This window comes from Oryx dammah, unplaced genomic scaffold, assembly GCF_014754425.2.
Source record: "Oryx dammah isolate SB20612 unplaced genomic scaffold, SCBI_Odam_1.1 HiC_scaffold_19, whole genome shotgun sequence".
NCBI classification, from domain to species: Eukaryota; Metazoa; Chordata; class Mammalia; order Artiodactyla; family Bovidae; genus Oryx; species Oryx dammah.
Window position 1 is genome coordinate 76,620,479 of NW_024070203.1, and position 26,951 is coordinate 76,647,429.

The window sequence follows — 26,951 nt, forward strand, 5'->3', positions numbered from 1 at the left end:
GGAAAAAAATATCAGTTTTGTATAAGGAATACAGAGGAACAAACTTGGAAGCAGACACACCAAGTAGAGTTATAGTAGTCTAGGAGTTCTTAACCTTTTCCCCATCCCAAATACCTGAAGGAAATTACACACTCCAACAAACAGCAGCAGTGGAGAAGAAATGCTGATAAAACTACCTGCTCTCTTTCAGAGGATCTACTCTAAGGACTAGAGTAGGTAGTGTAGGTGAGTAGCATTCTCCACTGTTACTCTCAACTTCCCTTCTCTCATGACTGGACATTTTCTCCTTTCTTTGTTCCATTCTTATCCTCTGCCTAGGCTAAAAGTCCACTTTGGATACTACTCCATCAGAATTAGATTTTCGTCTCAAAAGACCACTGAAATTACCTGAATTCAACATTCTTGGTACTTTAATAAAGTTCTGATTCTGGACAGAGGCAACTAAAAAGACATCTCCATAAACAGATTTCTAATGTCTTATATAGGAAATCTCTAAAGATAATGTAGACTATAATAGGCAATTTTCATGTAAAAAATTCAATTTTGACATGTTTTCTGGATGCAGGCAAATTTTTATCCAGTTTCAAAATAAATATTTAAAGATGAAATTCAAATTCTAGCATATCAACATACTAAAAACATCTATGAAAATTAAAACCACTCTCTGGAATCTGATGAAATATCCAATTTTAGTTTGTTTCATTTATTTGAATCCTAAGATATTTCTTTGCTATTGTTTAGAAAGCACAGGGGAGAAAGCAATGGCACCCCACTCCAGTACTCTTGCCTAGAAAATCCCACGGATGGAGAAGCCTGGTAGGTCGCTAAGAGTCAGACACAACTGAGCGACTTCACTGTCACTTTTCACTTTCATGCATTGGAGAAGGAAATGGCAACCCACTCCAGTATTCTTGCCTGGAGAATCCCAGGGACGGGGGGAGCCTGATGGGCTGCCGTCTATGGGGTCACACGGAGTCAGACACGACTGAAGCAACTTAGCAGCAGCAGCAGCAGAAAGCACAGACTTTGAAATATAAAATGAAGAGAAGTAGCAAGCTCACAAAAATGATTTTACCCCAAAATTGTAAGTTCTCATTTACTAACAGTAAAAATTAAAACTCATTTTTCAGCTTAACCAAACGTTTCCTAACACCAATTCTTAGAAAGCAATCTGTGCTGCTATATCTATTCCTCTAAACAAAAATTCTTTATTGTTTTGGCATGTTCATTAGGAAACTAAATTGTGGGCTGAAATGACTTAAGTCAAATCTCATTTTCTCATACAAACAATGTTAAAATAACAGGTATTTTCTTGATCATGAAACTGATAATTCTGGAAATCAATATAATCATTTAATCAATTATAAGTGACATACCTATATACTATAAACCTTTTTCGAATGAAAAAAAATCACAAAAAAATCAAACATAATATTATACAATAACATAGTTACATTTCAAAGATCTTTTCTTGTTCTTCATAGTTATTTTAACTGCCACAAATCATTAAGGAGCCTTCCACAAAAATATGGAATCCAGGACTTTTGGGGAAATATTTTCAATCACTTTCAAAAGAAAGACTTTAGGGGAGACTCGGGTCATGTAAATGAAATGACAAGAAACAGATTCAGGAATGCGTTTAGTGCTATCTTTTCTTAATAAGTGATAACATTAGCAAAGGAGTACTGTGTATTCTGATGCTTTCAAAGATGTTTGCTATATTAAGACTGCGTCTCCTCAAAACAAGTTCTTCAACTTAAATCTTAGGTAGGCAGGTCTGCCTTTAAAATCAATGAACTAATCTTTATTTATCATAAAATTAATCATTTCCCTTTAACCTCTTCATTATATGCTGCTATATGTCAAAGAACTAGAATACTAAAGGCTATTTCTCCTAGTTTCATATGATTAAATCTTTTATTATAAGGTTTTCATTCAATTTTCCTTAGAATATTAAGACTGCTTTTCCTTTTTAATCAGTTTTTTTGCAGTACTGATACATGTGTGACTATCAAGAACAGAAGTATTTTTGTTTTTTGCTTTTAACTAAATATATCAGATTATGCTCTTACTGCATAATAGTGTTGTGTGTGTGTGGTTTTTTTTTTTTAATGTGGACCACTTTTAAAGTCTTTACTAAATTTGTTACACTATTGCTTCTGTCATTTACATTCTGGGTTTTTGGCCATGAGGCATGTGGATCTTAGCTCCCTGACCAGGGATGGAACGCACGCCCCCTGCATGAGAAGGTGACATCTTAACCAGAAAACTGTCAAGGAAGCCTTTGCAGAAAATTTTTAGAATCTGCCTTTTGGAATTTCTTAAAAGAAAAATCTGTTCTTCAAATTACATAAAAAGTTATTTCTTTTACTTGTTAGCCAAAGCAAGGTCAAGTTTTCTGTCATATATAATTTTTATCTTTTTAAAATTTAGCTTCTTTCTTATAACTCCCCATTTTTTCTAATTACTCTAAAAAGCTATTTGTAAACCAAGAGGTCCCTATTTCTATAGAAAGGCTGCAGAAACAAACTAAGGCTGAAAATAAGTTGATGAAACTCTTAAGAAAAGACACAAGACACTGGATGAGGTAATTTTATTTGTGTGAGCCCTGCCTTCTAACAGTAACAGAGGAACGACAAGATGGTATAAGCTGTCAGCACCTAAACATCTGAAATTACTGGAAATAAAATCACTTAAGGGAAAGGCTGCCTATAATCTACTGGGATAGCTTTGAAATCAGATGTTTTAAACAACAGAGGTAGATTTATTTTAGTTACTTCTACCATGTTTCACTTATAAATGTTTGAGAATGCTAAGATGGCATCCACAATGAAGATGGCAGGAAAGAAAAATTCATCTGGTACGTTATACAGAGTGAAACAAGTCAGAAAGAGGAAAACAAATATCATATATTGACATATAAATGGGGAATCCAGGAAAATGGTGCAATGAACCTATTTGCAGGGCAGGAGTAATGACTCAGACCTAGAGAATGGACTTGTGGGCACAGTGGCGGAAGAGGGCAGGACAGACTGGGAAAACAGCACTGACATATATACACTACCATGTGTACAACAGATAGCTAATAAGAAGCTGCTATGTAACACGGGGAGCTCTACCTGGTGCTGTAATGACCCGGGGTCGGGGTGTGGGGGCCGTGGGGAGAGCTTCAAGCGGAAGGCGATACATGTATACTTATGGCTGATTAGCACTGTTATACAGCAGAAACCAACACAACATTGTAAAGCAATTAATTTCTAATTTAAAAAATTTAAATTAAAAAAACCCATCTGACATAAGAATGACGGATTATAACCTTATACTAAAATGTGTTAAGAGCAGCTGAGCTCCTCTATTAAAAAAAATTGATCCCCCAGTCAGAACTGACCATTCTTCCAAGAACACTTTCAACCCGTATACTACTACTACAGTGATTTGTAATAAGACATGTATTTTTCTCTCTGGATATTAAGACAGTCAAAGACTTTTCAATCACTACTATTGTAACAGGACTCATAACAAAAGTTTATTGACCATCACATGCTAGTTCTCTTGAACACGCACATTTAATGTGAATAAATATTTAAATAAAGTACATGTGCTATTATGTAGTAAATATATAAATAAGATGCAATGCAAATTTAGAGAAATATGATAGAGGAAACCACTCAGTTTCTCAGAGAGTGGATGCATTTTAGAGGAGATAATGTCTGATCTGGATCTAAAAAGTTCAGTAAGGTGAATTTCCTTGTGGTTCAGTGGTCAGGACTCCACATTCTCACTACTTAGTGCCCAGGTTGACTCCCTGGTCAGGGAACTAAGATTCCAGAAGCCACACACTATGACCAAATAATAATAATAAAATAAGATACTGAGGTATTAACACACACACACACACTCTCTCTCTCTCTCTCATGGTTCAGGACCAAGAAAAGCAATGAATGTAAGCCAATCAAGAGAGTGAAAGTAAATAGGTGACATCACTCAAGTTAATTAAATTTAGACTAAAATCCTGTGGGCAATAAGGATTCATAGAAAGTTTTAAGGCGAAAGAGTTACTGATCAGAACTTCTGTGGGAAGATGGATAAATAAGTGAAAGGGATTGCTCAACCAATGACAGAGAAACCTAAAAAAAGGCTACAAATACTGTGGAATAAACATTAGAAATAGTAACAGCATGAATACATTTAAGAACTCATGGTTGGCAAGTAACCTTATTTCAGAATGGTATTTTCAAATCAAGAATCTATTTTTCCAATAGAATAAATTATTGAAAGTACTGCAAGAGTGCGAGGCCCTTTTGTTCGGCTGAGAGGAGGGCAGCTGGCCTGGGTCAGGTACACTTCAGGGAGAGGGTTCGACCAAGGTCACTGGGCTTGCTGCTTTTCTGGCCGCCACTCCCCTGGTTGGCCGGACAAGACTCGCCAGCAGTGTGGCAGCCGTTCCTCTCATGCTTCTGGGCACTGCTCTGAGCAGTGTCACCCTTTATACCAGCAAGTTGGCACTATGGGGAAAAAGAAAACCAGATGAAAGTGGAGGGAGGTGCTGGAAGAAGAGGAAGAAAATGTGTGGTGGAAAAAGTTCCAGACTGCCCAGTGGTACACGGCAAAGTGGAGCACCTCCTGAAGTGGAAGGGGTTCTCAGAGGACAATGCATGGAGCAGAAGAGAACCTGGAACGCCCTGGCCTCACTGCCGAGTTTCTGCATGTACAAAAGAAAGCATACAGGACAAATAAATCAGAGGGAGGCAAGTGCAAAGCTGATTCTGATTCTGATTCGGAAAACAAGGTGGAAGAGAGCAAACCAAACAAGAAGAAACAAGAGTCAGAAAACCCATGAGGCTTTGCCCAGGGATTGGAACTGGAACAGGCTACTGGAACGACACACTCCAGTGGAGAACTCATGCTTCAGAGGAACTGGAAAAACTCCGATGCCACTGACTTGGTCCCTGACAAGGAAGCCAAGGTCAAGTGCCTGCAGATAGTCATACACCTCTATGAGGAAAGGCTGACGAGCCATCCCTACCCCTCAGAGGATGATGACAAAAACAATGACAAGAATTAACTCTCCTGAGTACCAGCCCCTCTCACATCTGACTGTGGGTTTCAAGTGGGGGAAAGAAGGAGTTCTACTTGTCTTGACACCATAAAGATGGCTTGAGAAGATGTCCCTTAACGAGCCAGTATAGTTTCTGTGCTCTACAGCAGCCTAAGTGCTTTAAAGCTGTGCCATGCTACACAGTTTGCACACCCATCCCAGTGGAGGGAAAGGAGGGTCAGTGTTTCAAGGCAACCGATTCTGAACTTTGTTAAGAAGAGCAAAGTTGTGTCCTTCTATGAAGGACAAAACTTACAAGATGGGATGTGGGGGACTAGGAAACACTGTACAGACACTTAAAAGAACAATTCAACAGCCCACAGCCTTCTGCCCAACAGTGTGAACTCTGCAATTCTGACAGCAAAGCATGCGTACACTTTTTGGCTAGTGTATTATTACTAGCGTATTATTTGGGGTGGGTCGTGGGGTGCGAAAGAAGGGAGATAGGTTAGGATTACTTTTGTTAACATTTGGGGAAACAGTGAAACAAAGGAAAGAACCATTAATGATGATTGGATTCTGTGTCCAGTACTGCAGCTTTTCAAAAAATGTCATTGGCAACCTGAATGAGGATAGTGAGAGACTGTTTAAAAGCTACAAATGCCTGAAACACAGAAGCCATAGTGTTCCCTGCCTGCGCTTAATGCTGTTCCCAACAATGGACTAAGCCAGTTAAGAAGTTACCAAAGCTGCCCCTTGGGGGATGGAAACTGGTTGTGGAGGTAAAGTCTTGTCAACACTGGCAGATCACTTTGTCTTAGAGGTGCTCATTCTTGAAACTGACAATAAGACCCTTTCTTTTCCAATTATAAAGTTAAATCGAAGAAAGTAGGGAAAACCGCTAGACCATTCAGGTATGACCTAAATCAAATCCTTTATGATTATACAGTGGAAGTTAGAAACAGATTTAAGGGCCTAGATCTGATAGACAGAGTGCCTGATGAACTATGGAATGAGGTTCGTGACATTGTACAGGAGACAGGGATCAAGACCATCCCCATGGAAAAGAAATGCAAAAAAGCAAAATGGCTGTCTGGGGAGGCCTTACAAATAGCTGTGAAAAGAAGAGAGGTGAAAAGCAAATATAGGTTGCTCAGCTAAATTCAATTTCAGATGAACAATGAGTTTTTTATCATACAAGTATGTAACAAATATTATTTGTTGTTTATCTGAAGTTCAAATTGATATCCTATATTTATCTAACAACTTTAACCATACTGATTTATACCTCCAATAAGGAACTATAAAACTAAATAGGAAGAAAAAAGCTCGTTATTTTCAAATATGTAAAGGATTCTACATTCCTTAAAAATAAACTTCTGTTTTCCTTTCCATGAGACAGAAATGGTCTATTTTAAGTATGAAAAACTGGAAGCCTGCTGAGAGTTGCAAATTTTCTCAAAGTTAACACTCAAAGATGGGCATTTGGCAGAAACTTTTCGTGGTATGAAAAGACTCCTGTAATTCAACTTTGTATGTATTTCAAATATATAAACTATATATTACATTTATCATTAAATTTACAGGATAAATGAAAATAATTTATACTTAAAAATAAAACATTCAAATCATTCTATCAATAAGTGAAAAATAAAGCCTTTAAAAAAGCTTCCTCACAAGTAATGAATCATGATGACTGAACTTCATTATTCTATGAAGATAAAATGATATGACCATTCTTACATCATTTAAACCAAATTTCAAAATGTTAATACCAAGCATCGTTCTCTAATCAGAATCACCTTGACATTTAGAATAGAGTTGTTTTAAATGGTTCCACAGGAGAAACAGCATCATCTAATTATGTCCACGGTGTTTAGCATTGCAGAGGCAAAACAAATAACTTTTGCATGTCATCTAAAAATATTTATCTCCACAATCACTTTATTTAGCAATCATGATTTCATCTATGATCGGAAATGTGATAAACATGGGCTATAAATAGAGTTTATTTTGTTAGATACTTTAAAACATGACTATTTATTTGTTAATTAGCCTCAAAAAAGCTGAAGGAAAAAAAAACAACACTATAAGACATAAAATTAATCTTAGCACCACATGGAAAAATCTTATGAAATGTACTTCAGAGGTATTACTGGTTCACGTTTGATCACAGTCAGTCAGCAGATTATAAAAATAAAATGATAATTCTCAGGTATAGCCAATAATACCAGTTCAGTCAATCCAACCTTATCGAAATGAACAGGGGCAAGTTATATAATGATCTGAATAACATTTCTTAACATAAATTGAGGGTTATTTTTTTTTAACAGGATAAATAGTTAGACCTAAAGTTAGACCTAAAACTTAAAAGATTATTGAAAAGTCTTGCACGAGTAAATAAGGAAACATGCACAAGAATATTCATGACAGCAGGACTTGTAATTTAGGGCAACAGGAAATTATTGAAAAATGAAAAAAAGTGGTACACATTCACATAATGGATTAATATAATAAGAGAAAAAATGAATGAACTACAGTTATACATAAGCTGAGTAAGAAAATGAAGCTGGAGAAAGAATATAAATGGAATGATATGTGTGGCTGCTAACGTTTGCTCAGTAACATGCCACTCCAAAACTGAAGAGTGTTAAAACAATGAACATTTATTTGGCCTCTTATTCTGCAGGTCACCCACTAAGGGTGGCCCCAACTGGAAAGTCCACGTGGAATCCTTGATGGATCTCAGTTGAGGCTGATTCTGACATCTGTGATCAGTTGCCAGGTTAGAAAGAGGCTGATTTCCTGCAGAGTACAGCACCTTATCTTTCCTCAACATAGTCTCTCATATTCTTGTTCAAACTTTTTCACATAGTGGTCTCAGGGCTCCAAATGTAGCAGAAAAGCAAGCTTCAAAATGCAAGTGGTTTTCAAGTCTCTTTGTCACGTTTGCTAACGTCCTTTCGGCCAAAGCCAGTCATAGGTACCAGCCAGATTAAAGAGGTGATCCTTCCACTTTATGGAAGGATCTACAATGTGACAACTTGCAAGAATAATAGGGATGAGAGAAATTTGTATCAAGCTTTATAATTTACCACAATACCACTTATACAATATTACACAAAAGAATACTCTGTACTGCTGAATGGCACATGCACACACACAAGCATACCAAAAGTATGAATGTATGTGCAGTAACACTCAATGCCAGGTTCAAGACAGTGACTACTCTTGGCTGGAGAAGGGAAATGAGAAAGGGAAAAATAAACAGGCAGCTTTACCTAAATTTATAGTTTTTTCCTGGATTAGCTAAAAGAAGGGTTTATGAATAGTCTTAAAAAATAAACTATTACACCTTTTAGCATGCTTAAATAAAAGGAAATTCTTATAAATTAAGGGACTTATAAAGATCCATCAATACATATTACTAAATACAGACTGCAAAATAAAATCTGGCATAATTTTTTAAAAGCTCAGTGAATTAGAGGATCAATATTCCATAATCTGCATAATCAAAAAAACCGTAAAGACATTAAAACAGACTGATAAAATCTGTTTAGAAATAAACGCTGTTAAAAGATATAGATGCTCAACACAGGTTACAAAATACCCCCTTAGACAATTCAGTATCAAATATGGGCCAATAATTCAAAATTACAAAAATGACAAAATAAACTATCATGATATATGATCAAAAGGAAATAACAAAAACAGACCTGAGAAAACTTTAAATAACAGCATTATTACATGCAGATGACAGTATAATAATGTTTGAATTAAAGAACAAAATGATGGAGTGGAAAATTTAAGAATCAGTTATAATCAAAAAGACTAGAGAGCTGAAAGAAGTTCAAAATGAATTTTTAAAACACTGCCTTCACTGAAACTAAAACACAGAGGATAAGTTAAAACAGCAGATCATACAAATTAGAAAAAATTCATACCCTGAAAAGTTATCCAGAGAAATCACTGAGAACATGACACAAATTACAAAACATTAAAAATATAAAAGAGCGATATAGAGACAAGAATGACAGAATAATCGTATTCGGCATATGTTTTATCAAAATTGCAGAAAGAGAAAAGTGGGGAAAAGTAATACTTAAGGAAATAACAACAGAGAATTTACCAGCATTGCTGAAAGACAAAATTTCAGATTCAGAAAGCAAAATGATTCCCAAGTTAAGATAAAATGAAAACCACAGCTAAATGAACTAGGGTTAGATTACACAAAATAACTGTAACCATAAGATAAGAAATGAAGTAAAAAGAATAGACACATTACCTAAAAAGGAATAACAATCAGATTAACAAGCTTGTGAAAGGAAAAAAGAAAGTCATTATCAAGGCAAAATTCTGTAACCATATAAACTAACATTCAAGTCTGAAATAATGATAAATTAAACAGGGCAAAATTTTCTGGGTGACTTCTTAGAAAAAAAAAACTTACCAAAACTAATTCAACAGAAGTAGGAAATATGATAGAGAAGGAAATGGAAACCCACTCCAGTGTTCTTGCCTGGAGAATCCCAGGGACGGGGGAGCCTGGTGGGCTGCCGCCTATGGGGTCACACAGAGTCGGACACGACTGAAGCGACTTAGCAGCAACAGCAGCAGGAAATATGAATACTGAACCCTCTAGCGATTTCCCTGGTGGCTCAAATGGTAAAGAATCTGCCTGCAATGCAGGATACCTGGGTTCAATCCCTCGGTCAGGAAGATCCCCTGGAGAAGGAAATGGCAACCCACCCCAGTATTCTTGCCTAGAGAATTCCATGGACAGAGCAGTCTGGGAGACTACAGTCCAAGGGGCTGCAAAGAGTTGGACATGACTCAGTGACTAACACATACACACACACAAACCTTCCACAGGAATTGAAACAGTAGTTTAAAATTATTTTTAATAGAACAAAGAAGAGGAGAAAAAAGAGGAAGGAAAGGAGGAAGGGTATGGAAAAGGGGTTATAACAGTAGAAAGACAAAAACGCAAAGAAAAAAAAAGACAAGGAAAAAGGGAGGGGAGGTAAGATGGATGAGAAGAAAAGTGGGAGGCAGGACTGAAGAGTTCTAAGGAAAATTCCACCAAACTTTTAAAGGCCATTCCAATCTTTTACAAAATCCTTCTAAAAACCAAACTTTAAAGTTTTAATCAATGAAACTGGAGCCAATTATACAGAGTGAAGTAAGCCAGAAAGGAAAACACTAATACAGTATACTAACGCATATATATGGAATTTAGAAAGATGGTAACGATAACCCTGTATGCGAAACAGCAAAAGAGACACAAATGTATAGAACAGTCTTTTGGACTCTGTGGGAGAGGGAAAGGGTGGAATGATTTGGGAGAATGGCACTGAAACATGTGTAATATCATATAAGAAACGAATCACCAGTCCAGGTTCAATGCAGGATACAGGATGCTTGGGGCTGGTGCACTGGGATGACCCAGAGGGATGGAATGGGGAGGGATGTGGGAGGCGGGCTCAGGATGGGGAACACATGTACACCTGCGGCGGATTCATGTTGATGTATGGCAAAACCAATACAATGTTGTAAAGTAATTAGCCTACAATTAAAATAAATAAATTTAAATTTTAAAAAATAAAGTTTTAATTATTCGAGTGTATACAATAAATTTCTAGGTACTGTGTTAGCTATCTCTCACAACATTTGACATACATTATTTATCATTTCAGTTCAATTCAGTTCAGTCACTCAGTCGTGTCCAACTCTTTGCGACCTCATGAATCACAGCACACCAGGCCTCCCTGTCCATCACCAACTCTCGGAGTTCACTCAGACTCATGTCCATCGAGTCAGTGATGCCATCCAGCCATCTCATGCTCGGTCGTCCCCTTCTCCTCCTGCCCCCAGTCCCTCCCAGCATCAGAGTCTTTTCCAATGAGTCAACTCTTTGCATGAGGTGGCCAAAGTACTGGAGTTTCAGCTTTAGCATCATTCCCTCCAAAGAAATCCCAGGGCTGATCTCCTTCAGAATGGACTGGTTGGATCTCCTTGCAGTCCAAGGGACTCTCAAGAGTCTTTTCCAACACCACAGTTCAAAAGCATCAATTCTTCGGTGCTCAGCCTTCTTCACAGTCCAACTCTCACATCCATACATGACCACAGGAAAAACCACAGCCTTGACTAAGACGCACCTTAGTTGGCAAAGTAACATCTCTGCTTTTGAATATGCTATCTAGGTTGGTCATAACTTTTCTTCCAAGGAGTAAGCATCTTTTAATTTCATGGCTGCAATCACCATCTGCAGTGATTTTGGAGCCCAAAAAATTAAGTCTGACACTGTTTCTACTGTTTCCCCATCTATTTCCCATGAAGTGATGGGACCAGATGCCATGATCTTCGTTTTCTGAATGTTGAGCTTTAAGCCAACATTTTCACTCTCTTCTTTCATCAAGAGGCTTTTCAGCTCCTCTTCACTTTCTGCCATAAGGGAGGTATCATCTGCATATCTGAGGTTATTGATATTTCTCCCGGCAATCTTGATTCCAGCTTGTGTTTCTTCCAGTCCAGTGTTAAAATAAAAATAAATCATGACAAAGATGGGTTTGTTGTAGGACTGCAAATATAGTTTAGTAATGGAAATTTCACTACCTGATTAAGATATCAGCAAGATATATATATTTATATCACATCATATTTAATACAGTTATATATCACACTCGGGGATTCCCAGGTGGTGCTAGTGGTAAAGAATCCACCTGCTAATGCAGGAGACACAAGAGATGTGGATTTGATCCCTGGGTCAGGAAGATCCCCTGGAGTAGGAAGTGGCAATTCACTCCAGTATTCTTTCCTGGAAAATTCCATGGACAGAGGAGTCTCGAGGGCTACAGTCCATGTGGCTCCAAAGAATTGGACATGACTGAGCACCTATCACACTAAATGGGAAAGTATTAGTGTTCTTTTAAAAATCATGAAAAGAAGATGCTGACTACCACTTCCAATGCTGGAAGCCTAGACAATGATTAAAATACAAATAAGAAATAAAAGATACTAAAATTATATGCATCAGTTCAGTTCACTCAGTCATGTCCGACTCTTTGCAACCCCATGAATCGCAGCACACCAGGTGTCCCTGTCCATCACCAACTCTCGGAGCTCACTCAGATTCAAGTCCATCGAGTCAGTGATGCCACCCAGCCATCTCATCCTCTGTCATCCCCTCCTCCTCCTGCCCCCAATCCCTTACAGCATCAGAGCCTTTTCCAATGAGTCAACTCTTCGCATGAGGTGGCTAAAGTACTGGAGTTTCAGCTTCAGCGTCATTCCTTCCAAAGAAATCCCAGGGCTGATCTCCTTCAGAATGGACTGGTTGGATCTCCTTGCAGTCCAAGGGACTCTCAAGAGTCTTCTCCAACACCACAGTCCAAAAGCATCAATTCTTTGGTGCTCAGCCTTCTTCACAGTCCAACTCTCACATCCATACATGACCACAGGAAAAACCATAGCCTTGACTAGACGGACCTTAGTCAGCAAAGTAATGTCTCTGCTTTTGAATATTCTGTCTAGGTTGGTCATAACTTTTCTTCCAAGGAGTAAGCGTCTTTTAATTTCATGGCTGCAATCACCATCTGCAGTGATTTTGGAGCCCAAAAAAATAAAGTCTGACACTGTTTCTACTGTTTCCCGATCTATTTCCCATGAAGTGATGGGACTGGATGCCATGATCTTCGTTTTCTGAATGTTGAGCTTTAAGCCAACTTTTCCACTCTCCACTTTTACTTTCATCAAGAGGCTTTTTAGTTCCTCTTCACTTAGACAACCAACCATAAACTCACTCACGTGTCATAAACGTAAGATAAAAAACAGACAAGTTCGATAAAATTTCAGTTCAAGTCCAAATACAGATTTTTCTGGACCATGAAAACCTAAATTTTTCAAAACGTATATGTATGATATGATCTCATTTTTGTTAGTCCAGAAAACAATGCCTATTATTGACCCAGGTGCAGAAAGCCCTAAGGTGTGCAGCATTATCATGTGGCATCAAACAATCGGCCAAGGGGAACATATGCCAGTCTGAGACCAATGAGTACATCCACTCTGACCTGCTAGAGAAAAACACTGTTTACACTAACTGAACCAATCCTTGATCCTCTCAAGAAGATTGCATATGGAAACCTGAACGACCCTAGCCAACCATTAGACTTGAGCTGGGTAAGCTGTATCTATGGCTACAGCCCAAACGCACAGCCAGGCAGAAATGCCATGGCCCATATGATTCATCAGCAGTGGGGTGCCCCGAATTATCATACCGTCTGCCATTCACTGTGACCAACTGATCAAGGCCAGCTAAGTAGAGACAAAGATCCACACCAGGCTAAGGACATAAATCAGGAAGAATACACATTCCTGGCAACGACGGCTTCCAAGTATATACAGTATGGGCGGATCCAGAATCACTCACTGTATCATTTGGGAAAATCACATACCCTGGGATTCTTCTGACTGGCACTTACTCCCACGTGCCCAACAGCAGTGACCTGTGGGATGTCTGCACTGGAAGTGGTGGTGCTGGAGCTATGGATGGCACATTTGGAAGTCCACTGAAGTTCCCCAGGTGACTGGTGTGAAACTGATAGGCATGCTCTCCAGTTACTCCAATGTAACTACTAGTGTCATTTATGCTTATGAGAACATCACAGTCTATTAAAACAAAGAAGTTCCTCACAAAGGAGTCTTAGCTGCCCTAAAGCGATAAATTGTAATATTCAAATAATGTTGCTACAATGCTGATTACAAATAGGCTCAGCTAAAATCCTATTGTGGCAAACATTTCACAACATATGCTCAATCATGAAGTACTCAGACTTATACAGTGATATAAATTATTTATCCAAAAAAAGGGGAAAATATGAACAATGTTGATCCCCAAAACAAGGCTTTTTAATACTTTATAGGACCAATCTATGATAAAACAAACAGTAGCTAAGCAAACTGTCAGTACTTTGCACTTAATTTTTCTTCTGTAAGCCTTAGAGTGCTGAAGAATTGATGCTTTTGAACTGTGGTGTTAGAGAAGACTCTTGAGAGTCCCTTGGACTGCAAGGAGATCCAACCAGTCCATCCTAAAGGAGATCAGTCCTGGGTGTTCTTTGGAAGGACTGATGCTAAAGCTGAAACTCCAATACTTTAGCCACCTCATGCGAAGAGTTGACTCACTGGAAAAGACTCTGATGCTGGGAGGGACTGGGGGCAGGAGGAGAAGGGGACGAGAGAGGATGAGATGGCTGGATGGCATCACCGATACAATGGACATGTGTTTGAGTGAACTCCGGGAATTGGGGATGGACAAGGAGGCCTGGCCTGCTGTGATGCATGGGGTCGCAAAGAGTCAGACACGACTGAGGACTGAACTGAACTGAACTGAAGCTTTATCATTTCCTGTCCCAAATCAGATAAATGAGTAAATATCCTTACTCTGAAAAGGATAGAAAAAATTAGAAGAAGTTCAACAGGTGTACAATAACATTATCTATGATTAAAGACACTAAATGAAAGCATTTTTAATGCTTTAAAAGGAAAAGTGAAGGAACAATTCTCATCAGGAATAATATAAATTTTCTTTAAGACACTGAACTTCATCTAACGACGTAACTGAAAAGAGGACTGAAATAGTCCTGAATTGCTTCTTAAGGCAAGCGAAGGAAAAAGAAATTTCTGACTACTGGCTTTTAGTCAGTTACCACAGGAACTTGGAGATTCCTTTTATTTTTCCTTTAAGTTTTCTCTTAAAAGCCACTGAAAGAAAAAAATATTGATGGTTTCTGTACTGTTTAGAGACAATGACTAGGGTAATTAATATTATGGTAGCAGCTTGTATCACTATGATTTCCTTCTAACTCCTTCTGTTTTCAACACAGCACTCCATTTTCCCACAACTTAGATGTTAGGAGACAATCAAAAATCAAAATACAGGTGATAATAGGTGAATATTTAAAACGAAGGAATAACGCAGGTAACATTCAGGAAATACAATTAATTCAGACTGAGGATAGGAGTAAGGGAAGAAAAAGGAGATGACAACAGGAGAAATAATGCAGGAGCTTGTGCCAAGGGGGAAGAAATAAGGATCTCGGGTGCCACTAAGAAAGATCAATCGTGGGACTTCCCCGGTAGTCCAGGGGCTCTTGATGCAGCAACGACGTGTCTGATCCCTGGTCAGGGAACTGGATCCCACACACTGCAACTAAGAGTTTGCATGCTGCAACTAGAGATCCCATATGCTGCAACTGGAAGATCCCAGTGCATCTATTAAATAAATAAAAAATCAATACTGTTCTGATTCCATCTACTCAATACTTGAGACTTTGGGAAAAGCACTTGATCCTTCTGAGTGTCAGTAAAATGAATAAAATACCTACTTCCCTGCATTGTTTTGGGCTTCCCAGCTGGCACAGTGGTAAAGAACCCGATCCCAGTGCAGGACACTCAAGAGACGTGGGTTTGATCCCTGGGTCAGGAAGATCCCCTAGAGTAGGAACTGGCAACCCACTCCAGTATTCTTGCCTGGAAATTCCCATGGCAGAGGAAACTGGTGGGCTATAGTCCATGGGGCCACAAAGAGTTGGACACAACTAAGCACAGTGTTGTTTTGAGGCTTAAGTCAGATAATGGAAAGGACGTATAGGACAGTTTGCTCAACAAATAATTACTGAGTACAGTAATTATGGGATACAACAGTGAAGCAAATAGATAATTTTGGTGTTCATGGAGTTCACATTCAGGAGGACCAAATAAATACAGATTTTCAATCAGAGAAGGCAAAGAAATGCCACATATACACTTGTATATATAATAAATTCCAAAGATTAATTCTTTCTCTTGCAAAGCCCCATCCTTCAAATAAGATAACTAATTAAACACACACAAATTCCATCACTCAGTGCTGACCATAAACATATAACAATGCAGACAGTACTATCACTGTCTGGCATTATATGTGTGATCTAAAGGTTTTAATATGGGATACTTTTACTTTTAAAAAACAATTCCAGCACAGTTATATTCTGAAACAGTAGCCCCAATATAACTATTCCAAATAATATGTCCATATTTTAAACCCCTTTCTAAAATCCTAGGGAAATACTTTTAAATAGGCATCTCTAGTAAATTAACATAAATTACAAAATAAAACACACATGCTGAAGCAGTGGTTCTTAAATATTTTGGGTTGTCGCAATTTGAAAGGTATGTCTGGTACCTAGTTGGTAGAGACTAGGGATGCTGCTGCTGCTGCTAAGTCACTTTAGTCGTGTCCAACTCTGTGTGACCCCATAGACAGCAGCCCACCAGGATCCCCTGTCCCTGGGATTCTCCAGGCAAGAACACTGGAGTGGGTTACCATTTCCTTCTCCAATGCGTGAAAGTGAAAAGTGAAAGGGAAGTCACTCAGTCATGTCTGACTCTTTGCAACCCCATGGACCGCAGCCTACCAGGCTCCTCTGTCGATGGGATTTTCCAGGCAAGAGTACTGGAGTAGGGTGCCATCGCCTTCTCCAAGGGATGCTGCAAAACATACTAAATGGCATGAGACAGTCCCGAGCAATAAAGAATCACCTGGTCCAAAATGTCCACAGAACCACTGTCAAAAATTATTTTGCTCTAAAAGAACACTGAAGGTTAGTAAATTATTTACTGACAGAATCTCTGTGCTGCAGTATGTCATTAGATTAGTCACAATGATAAGAGAGATATTATTTAGTGAAATCCCATAGGAAATATTGTCATAGCACAGAACAGGAAGCTAAAGATCACTGAGAAAACTTAATGGTCAAATTTAATATCATCTACTACAGCTGATGGCTCAAAAAGAAATACATGGCTTCAAAACTTAAGTTGGCAGTAACACTGCAAAAAGATCAATTTTATTTATAATCTGGAACTAACAGGGGTTTTCCCCTTAATGCAGATGGATTTCCTTGAACCATTAACAACATGCATTGGATATCAAAGCAAAAAATGTAGACATAAAATTTAGATCAGCGTTCCCTAAGGTGATTTTGTCAAGCAAGCAAGAAATAGAGATCTGTTCCTTAAAAATATATCCTTTCAAAATTAGTCGTTCATTTTACTAGTAGTATAGAATCTAATTACAATAGCTGCTTAAGTAGTATTTATTAAAATGAATGATATTTAAAACAATATGCCCCAAACTAAATTATAGGGTTTAGAATGCTAAAAAAATGTCATAAGATTGAAATTTTCCCTCAATATGTTTCACATAAAACCGGTAAGATAATACTGCCCAAGGAGAAAAGTCCTCTAATCCAAGAACAGCCAAAATGAATGAAAATTTGGAAGTCATCCCAAGCTAAACTTCTCAAAGGAGGGTCTTTCCTCCTAATTATATACCTAATTAAAGGTGAGCCATTCTTAAAATTCTCTTCTCTAGATAGCTCAAAGATAATGTTGGCTACATTGATATTTTTAGCAAGATCTGAAAACTGGAAGTGAAGCAGCAGCCATGTATTTTTCACACTCAGAAGGTGATACTGTTATTCATGCACGTTGTTGCTTATCTGCTGGCTCATCTATCTGGCACAAGCAGCAGCTGCCCCTTAACTCCAGCTTTTACCAAACCTCCTCTTTCAACTTCTCTGACTCCTGGGCCAGGAGCATTATTCATTGTGAGCTACGAGAAGGATATAATATTCTCTCACAAGATAACTATATTCATCAAACTAGGAAAGAGTGAGAGGGCAGTTTCCAGTAATCCTCACAGGTTCCCTTTTGTCCTTGCTTCCCTTTACTTCATGTCAACGTTCCTTTATTGACTTTCTGCCTTGATGACTTCGGGTAACAGCACCAACAGAGAAGGACCAACCCCCACAAACTGTTTAAACACTCCAAAACTGAGTGTGGAGAAGTCTTTATAATAAATCCTTCAAATGTGTATCTCTAGTTGTCTGCTTTTCTGATTAAACCTTGACTAACAGAGGATTTCTGCAAGGTGCCCTTTATGTTGTTCAAGAACATTCAGTTACAGTGTAAGTCCAGGAAAATAAGATGTATAAAACTCCGAAGAAACATTAACCATTTGGATAGTAAATTTTAAAATATATTATGAGATACAAGTAGAACTCATAAAATATGTGAGGAAGCAAGAAGCTACTGAAACAGAATTTGCAAAATACGTTAAATATAGGTAGCAAATTAGCAATCTGTTAGGGAGGGGGAGAGAGAAAACACATAAACGTTGCATGCCACAGGATACAGGATGCAAGCAGTGTGGCCTGTCCCGATTACATTTTTACCTGTGCATGCTGACCAACTTATCTCTATCTAGCCTTTTGCTTCTCATTTGTGTTCTAATTAATCCTGATAGTGTTCTGATGCAATATTTTACCTTTATTTGACTTGTAACCTGCTTCACAGACTTTATTGAATATTTAGAACAAAGTAAATAGGTGTGCAAGGATTTTGTTAACCTGATGTTTTAAGAAAGACAACTACACACTGTAAGACCCTACTGAAAAAGTCTAACCACCAAATTTGTTTTTTTTTTTTCTTAAGATGCTCAATATGGTTCTTTTCATATTCAGAAAACCTAAAAAAAAATTCATATTTTGATTCTTTTTTATTTCTTCCAAGGATCTATTACTATTAGAGAAGATATAATTTGTGAGCTGATATTTAAAACATATTTATATCAACTCCCTCTTGATTTATGTGAAGCTTAACACATATTAGGATGGACAAAATCAAAGTAGAGAAGTTCAGTACTGATATTGTGCTGTAGCAGGGGACACACACAAAAAGTCAATACCAATTAAGAGCTTTTAATACAATCCGGAAATGAGTAATTTCATCCAAGATATTTAAGGAAGTGAAACAAAGGATTTATATAGGTATTACGCCCTGAAGAAGATGCTGTTGGCTCCTCTCCAGCAGCCACGCTTCTCTTCCTTCTGAACAGAATCCCAAACTTTATGCAAGAACCCAGAACTGAATGCTACCTCCACTCTAGGTCTCAGCTTGTCACGGCCATTCCATCCCCCTTCACAGGTTTTGAAGAACCTGAACTAAAGCTGATCAACACATGGTATTCCATGGCAACTACTGGTTTAAACGTGGGCATATGGCTGAAGTCGACCCAATCACATTGAATGAAAGAAGAGGTTTTTATTCCACAGGGGGGTAAAAAAGTCTCTCACTGTCTATCTAGTACAAGTATAACGTTAATTTAAATTAGCAAAAGTTTCTTATATTCAATGTAATGGTTCTTGGAACCATTAAAATTAGAATTTTGTAATTCTAAGAATTAAATTTAATTCCAAAGAATTAAAATTTTGTAAAAAAATAAAAATAAAAAAAGGATTGAAGCTACTAAAGAGAAACCTATCTGCAAGGTATGAGTCATTTCAAATTTGAGAAAATAATACTTTTCAAAACTATGGATATAGTTAATACATTAAGGCTAAATAATCCACTAGTGCAATTTCCATCTTGAAAGAAAAATCCCAACTATTTTCATTTAGTCATTGATTCAAACTGAACTGGGCTGACTCAATTCTACACTACTACTGTTTTTACTCATTTATGTTGGTTATAATGCTGTATTTCTTCTTATCAAACACCACCAATTATGATATACTATTGTTTCATACATCCATACTGAAGCACCCCAAGAGTACATCTCTGTATAAGACTTAAATAAACCCTCTTAGTTTATAGAAAAAGGAACAAAACTCATGAAATAGCCTTTACTCTGAGTGAAGGATAAGGGACACAATCTCTGGAAAAAAATTTAAACCACAAAACAATACTCACACTGTGAAGGCATTCTGAGTTCATACTCACAATGAAATTCAAATATCACCTAAGAAATAACTAATATAAAGTGGTCTCAGGTTGATGATGTCTGAGATGACTGGAAGATGCAAAAACAAACACTCTTTATAGGAACTAGACTTCAACTGAGAACAAGGGTAATAATAAAAGACCACTTTTTTTAAGAAATGCTAAAATCTGGGAGGGGGAGGATAACTCAAAAGTAACTCAAAATTGATGATTATGGTAGGAATTATGTGTGATAAATGATACATCTATAACAGGCAAATACATTACAAATATGGGGGCCTATGGAAATACTTTCAGTTACTGCAACATGTAGTTTTAAATGTATGGCAAAACCAATACAGAATTGTAAAGTAAAATAAAAAATAAAATAAAATAAATAAATAAATCTGGCTGCTGATGAAGTCATTCTCACCATCTATTTTCAGCAAAACAACCATTTCAAAATAGATGAATTTCTAACATGCATTCACTCAAGTCTTCTTTTTAACCATCCTGAACTAACATATGGCTAAAAGCACATGAGTTTTATCCTACATGTTCTTCTTTTTGTAACTATAAGATTCTGGCCAAGGAAGAGTGAAACCTTAGGCATCTATTTGTATTTCATTTAACTTTATTATATTTTCTAGATATTCTCTTCAGAATTTATTTCTTATTAGAAAATTTTGATTTCAAGTTCATTTTCAACTCTTACAAGTAATACCTTGGTTTGTCAAACTGAAAATTTCCATTTTAAGCAAAATCACTTTCCCAGACGAATCTGCTTTCAACCAACTGGGTAGGAAGAAATTCTGCCTTATTCCTAATTATTTAAGCTTTTCATAAACTATTTACTTACTCAACAACTGGAAACATTCACATATCAGAGAAGACACAGTCTTTGCTCTCATGAAGTTTAGAAGCAAACTGAAAACAGGTTATACATCTCAAAGCTCATATGTGAATAACACAAGTTTATTCACTCAATATATATACTGAGTATCTGTTGTATGTATGTCATGGAACATGTGTTTTTAACCAGGGTTTCTCATCTGAACCATAAAAGATAGAAAATTATTTGAGACATTATCTTCTCAATATTTCCAGGTATGATACACAGATGCACAGAAGGGAATCCAGTAGAGAATAGATGAAAAGGAAAGGTGATGATTAAGATATATTTTTTTCTTTCAATAAAATTAGTGGAAAAGATAAGTAACCCAATCATTAAAGTACACTATAGGAACATGGGAGAACAGTCCCCTAAGCCACTTCCTATGGGCAACATATAATTTAATGAGGAGGAAAAATCCACAGGAAAAAAGATTATTTTCTTTGAAATAGAAAAGACCTTGAAACAAATGTGTAATTTAACTATTTGGAAGGTAGACACAAAGGGATAATATAGAAAGTATCATAAGAATGATAGGCACTTGTATAAAGATCACCCCAGAAAAACAGGCTGATAACTTGAAAGCTCAGACACCATATCCTACCAAAATTGTTCTTTTTTCTACAAGGAACTAACATCTTGACTAAGGTCCTTGTCAATCATGTAAAATAATGCTCTTAAGAGAACATGATTATAACTTTCCCCTGAGATATCAGATTTATGTTGATTGAGATTTTAACCTAAACCATACATAAACAGGTTAGAATTACTCTGCTATAACTATTCTTAGCAATAAATTTTACAAAACTGCCTTTGAGAAGTAGACTGAAGGGTCAATACCTTTTAGCCTAGAGAGTTATATTTTGAAGAAAAACTGAGGCATAAAATTAAACTGGCTTGTTTCACTATGATAGATAATACATGAGCAGTTGAAAAGGTTGAAACAATGGATTTCACCAGATAGCTAATAAGGAGTCACTGCATGGTTTTCAAGTGATAAAATCAGTTGACAATTTATGAAAAATGAATGAAAGAAGCAAAATTAGAAAGAAAACAAACTATCCAAACTATTCTGTGATTAATGCTGCCAATCTAGTTTAAATTATGGGAAATAAGAATAAAAAACAAGGTAAAGTTGAAAGAATCTTAAAGAAAAACCCTTAAGACCTGCTGACTAACTCAATAAACAGTAAAGAACAGCACAGATTAAAATGTGCTCCTTTGAGAATGTGCTTTTCAGAGTAACAATACCAGTTTACATATTCAGAACCTAAATGAAAATACGGATGATTACTAAAACCTCAGATTTTACCTAAAAGATATCTTAATAGTTTATCCAGTGGGAGGAAAAGGCATTTCAATTAAAAGTATTAAAACATAAAAAACAATTATTTTAAAAATAATTTCTAATCTCTGCAACTAAAGATAATCCTATGAAGCTGATTAAAGTAACAAATCTAAAAAGTTCCCCTCAACCTATAGACAATCATTTCTCTCCTTTAGAATACATGATTCAAGGTAATCTGCATATAAAGAGTGCTCTATTACTTGAACTGCAATCACAAAAATTTTGAAAATACATTTTAGGACTAATACCCTATTTGCTGAACCCAGGGTAGGCAAGGCGAGCTGGTGAAGCTAGAAGAAACTCAAGGGGCTGTAGGAACCGCAAACAGATTTATTCTCTGACTGGCACAGCAGCAGTAGCAGCAGACACACTATATTCTTTCCTCTGGTGGTTAACCCAGCGATCACAGCTGTTAACGCAGCCTCACCACCATAATGCAGCCATAAGGTAGCCTTAATGCAGCCACGTACACAACACAACACAGCATTCCTTCAGGACTTTTCCAGGTGGAGCGTATATATGCTTACATAACAAAAGTAGCCTGTGGCCAGGCGAGTACCTTGTGACGCACATGAGCAGTGCTATAAGTACATGTGAAAGTCACTCAGTCCTGTCCGACATTTTGTGACCCCCCACGGACTGTCACTCCAATGAATTCTCCAGGCCAGAATACTGGAGTGCGTAGCCCTTTCCTTCTCCAGGGGATCTTCCAAACCCAGGGAATTATTATAAGTACATAATCATTCACAAAACGTGGGGCAAGAGAGCCTGACCACACCATCTGGCTAATTTGCTCTTTCCCTACAGCAGCTAAACATGAGTCTTTAAAACTTTCTTAGCAGTAGAATTCTTTACTCAAACAAAATCTTAAATAGTAGTCCAACAAACTAATCAGAAAAAAATCAGTTACTTTTATAGAATCTAGAAATACAGGTCTAGAGCCTTACCCAATGTCAACTCTAAGAAATCCTGGACTCTGTAGAGTGCAAGCTTTAAAATAAAATTAAATGGAAAAGAAAACACTACATATCACTTTGTCCAGTGGAATAAAACCTACACAAAACTAAAATCAAATTAGTTATCTTATTGACAGACTGAGATATACAAGTGAAATAAGCAGTCCTTGAAAGCTGAATGGACTAAAAAGGCTAATATTTGGTTAGAGGAAATAAGTACTCAGCAATTATTTACTTCAATACTTTGGGAAAGTGAAAATTATCATGAGAGATTGCACTTGCTTAACTTTAATTACTTTCCCATGTTCATTCCACTGCTTGGCTTCTAAATCTAAATTTCAGAAAGAGTTTGATCAACTGCTGAGTTAAAAAGCTCTCCTACTGCTTTTATCTTTGAATAAAGCTACCGTCTCCAAAGACCTCCCCCAAGAATCATGGGCTATGAACTATAGGAGGGCTCACGCCTAGTTGCTGGTGTCCCAGCCTGCATTCATTACTTCACCCCATTAACATTCCACGCTGGGAGTCCTTTGCTAGTTTTATGAGGCGAAACCACAAAATGTCAGGTTAACAAAATCCTCACACAGCAATTTCACCTTAAAATACTGCCTGTCAAGCACTTGCTTCCAAGATATTCAATAAATCACTAACTCTATAAAGCAGGTTTCAAGTCAAATAAAGGTAAAATTTGCATCAGAGTACAATAAAGACTAATCAGAACACAAGCTGATTATTTAGAACTAAAACCTTTGGGGAAAAGAAGAGTCAAGCAGTGTGATTCAAGTATACTTGAATTGTACTGGTAACCTCAGTCTTTAATTGGGTTTATAGTTACACAGATATACTTGACTCTCTATTATAACCAATTTCCAATCATTCAGATACCTGATTTCAGAAAGTTTGATAGGCAGTAGAGAGTTTTGGAGACATGAACGTGTTGGGTCCATTCCTGGTTCACCACTTGTTAACTGTGTGTCTTATCTCCTTAAACTTTGTTTTTTCCATGTAAACATGAAGACAATAATTTTCTTCATTGAGTTACTCTGATTTAAAAAGAGGTCAGGTAAAAGCACTAAGCATAGCACATACTAGCCATAATAACATGTTTAATAATGGTAATAACAGTAAATGTTTAATATGTTAGTTTTCTGCCCTGTATCCGCTGTAGAGATGAAAATTGCCAACCCGAGTGAGATTTACTGTTCAAGCTCTCTACAAGCTCTGGGAATACCACAGCCAAGAGATCTTATCTCTGCATCTGCAGTCAGGGAGTCAAGAAAGTCACAATAAGTATGAAAGGGAAAAAGAAAGTGAAAGGAACACTTTTAGGCATACCTGTAAGTGAAAATACACCCATAAACACATATGTCTAAAAAAAAATTAAAAAAAAAAAAACCACACATATGTCTACACTCTTTTCTCCTTCCTTCAACAGGAATGAGAGAATATAAACTGGCTAACCCTGTGCACCCACCCTCTAAGTTGATGATCCCTGTCATTGCTAGTATTTGGCTGTCATGACTATTATAACATTAAACCACGTTGGATAGCAACCTTCAAAGCAAGTGTCTTTAAGCAGAACAGCCCCGACTTAAATAAATCTTTACACCCTCTGGTTGACCAAGCTACAGACTCTTTATGGTGGACTTTAGTTTGAGACTGCCTAAATGGACAGAAATTAATCCCAATGAAATCTGAAACCTACATTCTATTCTGGGTTGAAATTAATTCCCTGAGAGCTCCCTCATTAAATGTTTATTAGACAACTATTAACTACCAGGCATTACAGCTTTCTCAGAACTATCATCAGGATCTGGAAAGGATGACCACTTTTTCAGGTCTGAAACTGTTTCTACCAAGAAAATGAGCAGAAAAGGCGAAGTATGATTATACTCAAATCATATAATGAGTACCTGTATAGTATAGGGAACTGACATGAAAGCAGGTAAAAAGTAAAATTCATACTGTCCAACACTAATTTCCCAAAGGAAAGTAATTCACACTCTGATTCTGTTCTATACTTAACAGACAAAAATTATTCTAATGTTAACGACCTTTTAAGTATAAAGTGCAGAGGATAAAATACATCAGTGAACTATCAATGAATTATGGCAAAAATATTTAAGAACCATAACTGCATGACTTTCACATGTTCTCATTACTATCCTAGTAATAAATATTATTTCTTTTCTTTGAATCCATTTCAATTCCTTCAAGTCACTTTGTAAATGCAGATAACAAAACAGAATAGGAACCAACATAGGACTCTTGCAATAGCTAAATCCTTGGATATTTATGCTTTCCACTTCCAATAAAAAAACACAAATCCTTGCCACTGACATGTGGATTGCATTCCTATTAAACTCTTAATTCAAAAGTTAAATGAGCATTCATGTTCTCAATCTCATAAGCAAAGTAAATCTAAAAGAAAATTGGTTAATATTAATAATTCAGATTAAACACTGTAATCACGACTCACATTAGACTCATATGATCAAAAACCAAAACCAATCCTCAAATTAAAATTTTACTTCTATTTTCCTCAAATGTTCTTTTAGGATTCAGTTCAGTTGCTCAGTCGTGTCCGACTCTTTGCTACCCCCTGAACCGCAGCACGCCAGGCCTCCCTGTCCATCACCAACTCCCAGAGTCAACCCAAACCCATGTCCACTGAGTCAATGATGCCATTCACCCATCTCATCCTCTTTACTCCCCTTCACCTCCTGCCTTCAATCTTTCCCAGCATCCAGGTCTTTTCAAATGAGTTAGCTCTTTACATCAGGTGGCCAAAGTATTGGAGTTTCAGTTTCAACATCAGTCCTTCCAATGAACACTCAGGACTGATCTCCTTTAGGATGGACTGGTTGGATCTCCTTGCAGTCCAAGGGACTCTCAAGAGTCTTCTCCAATGCCACAGTTCAAAAACATCAATTCTTCGGTGCTAAGCTTTCTTTATAGTCCAACTCTCACATCCATACATGACCACTGGAAAAACCATAGCCTTGTCTAGACGGACCTTTGTTTCCAAAGTAATGTCTCTGTTTTTTAATATGCTGTCTAGGTTGGTCATAACTTTCCTTCCAAGGAGGACACGTCTTTTAATTTCATGGCTGCAATCACCATCTGCAGTGATTTTGGAAGCAAGAAAAATAAAGTCAGCCACTGTTTCCCCACCTATTTCCCATGAAGTGATGGGACCAGATGCCATGATCTTCGTTTTCTGAATGTTGAGCTTTAAGCCAACTTTTTCACTCTCCTCTTTCACTTTCATCAAGAGGCTCTTTAGTTCTTCTTCACTTTCTGCCATTAGGGTAGTGTCATCTGCATATCTGAGGTTATTGATATTTCTCCCGGCAATCTTGATTCCAGGTTGTACTTCCTCCAGCCCAGCGTTTCTCAAGATGTACTCTGCTTAGAAGTTAAATAAGCAGGGTGACAATATACAGCCTTGACATACTCCTTTTCCTATTTGGAACCAGTCTGTTGTTCCATGTCCAGTTCAGATTTTTTAATATGCAAATTTATATTCGTACATCTAATACAACATAAAGAGAGGCAGCATAATCTTGAGTCTCCCAAATCTCAGAAAACATTATTGTTTTTGTTCAGATGCAGCTGCTAAGTTGTGTTTGACTCTTTGTGGCCTCATGAACTGCAGCACACCAGGCTTCCCTGTCCTTCACTATCTCTCAGAGTTTGCTCAAACTCATGTCCACTGAGTCAGTGAGCTATCCAGAAAACATTAGCAATCTAGTAAAACCCTATATCTAATAATTTAATCTTACTAATAACTGGATACATTTTAATAGAGCCTTATATATTTTAGTGATGTAGAGATCTCAAGTACCTCACTGAAAAAGATGGCTCTTCTGCTCCACACTGTTAGTAAAAGCCAGTCAATAACAAAGAGCT

At 37.2% G+C, this 26,951-nt stretch overlaps 1 protein-coding gene and 1 pseudogene across 3 annotated transcripts in view; one reads left to right on the forward strand and one right to left on the reverse strand.

Annotated features, from left to right (window-relative positions):
- VPS13B (vacuolar protein sorting 13 homolog B) overlaps nt 1–26,951 on the reverse strand; it is a 772,631-nt gene that overhangs the window by 495,234 nt on the left and 250,446 nt on the right. The window lies entirely within an intron of this gene.
- Nucleotides 4,508–5,718, forward strand: LOC120878436 (annotated as a pseudogene).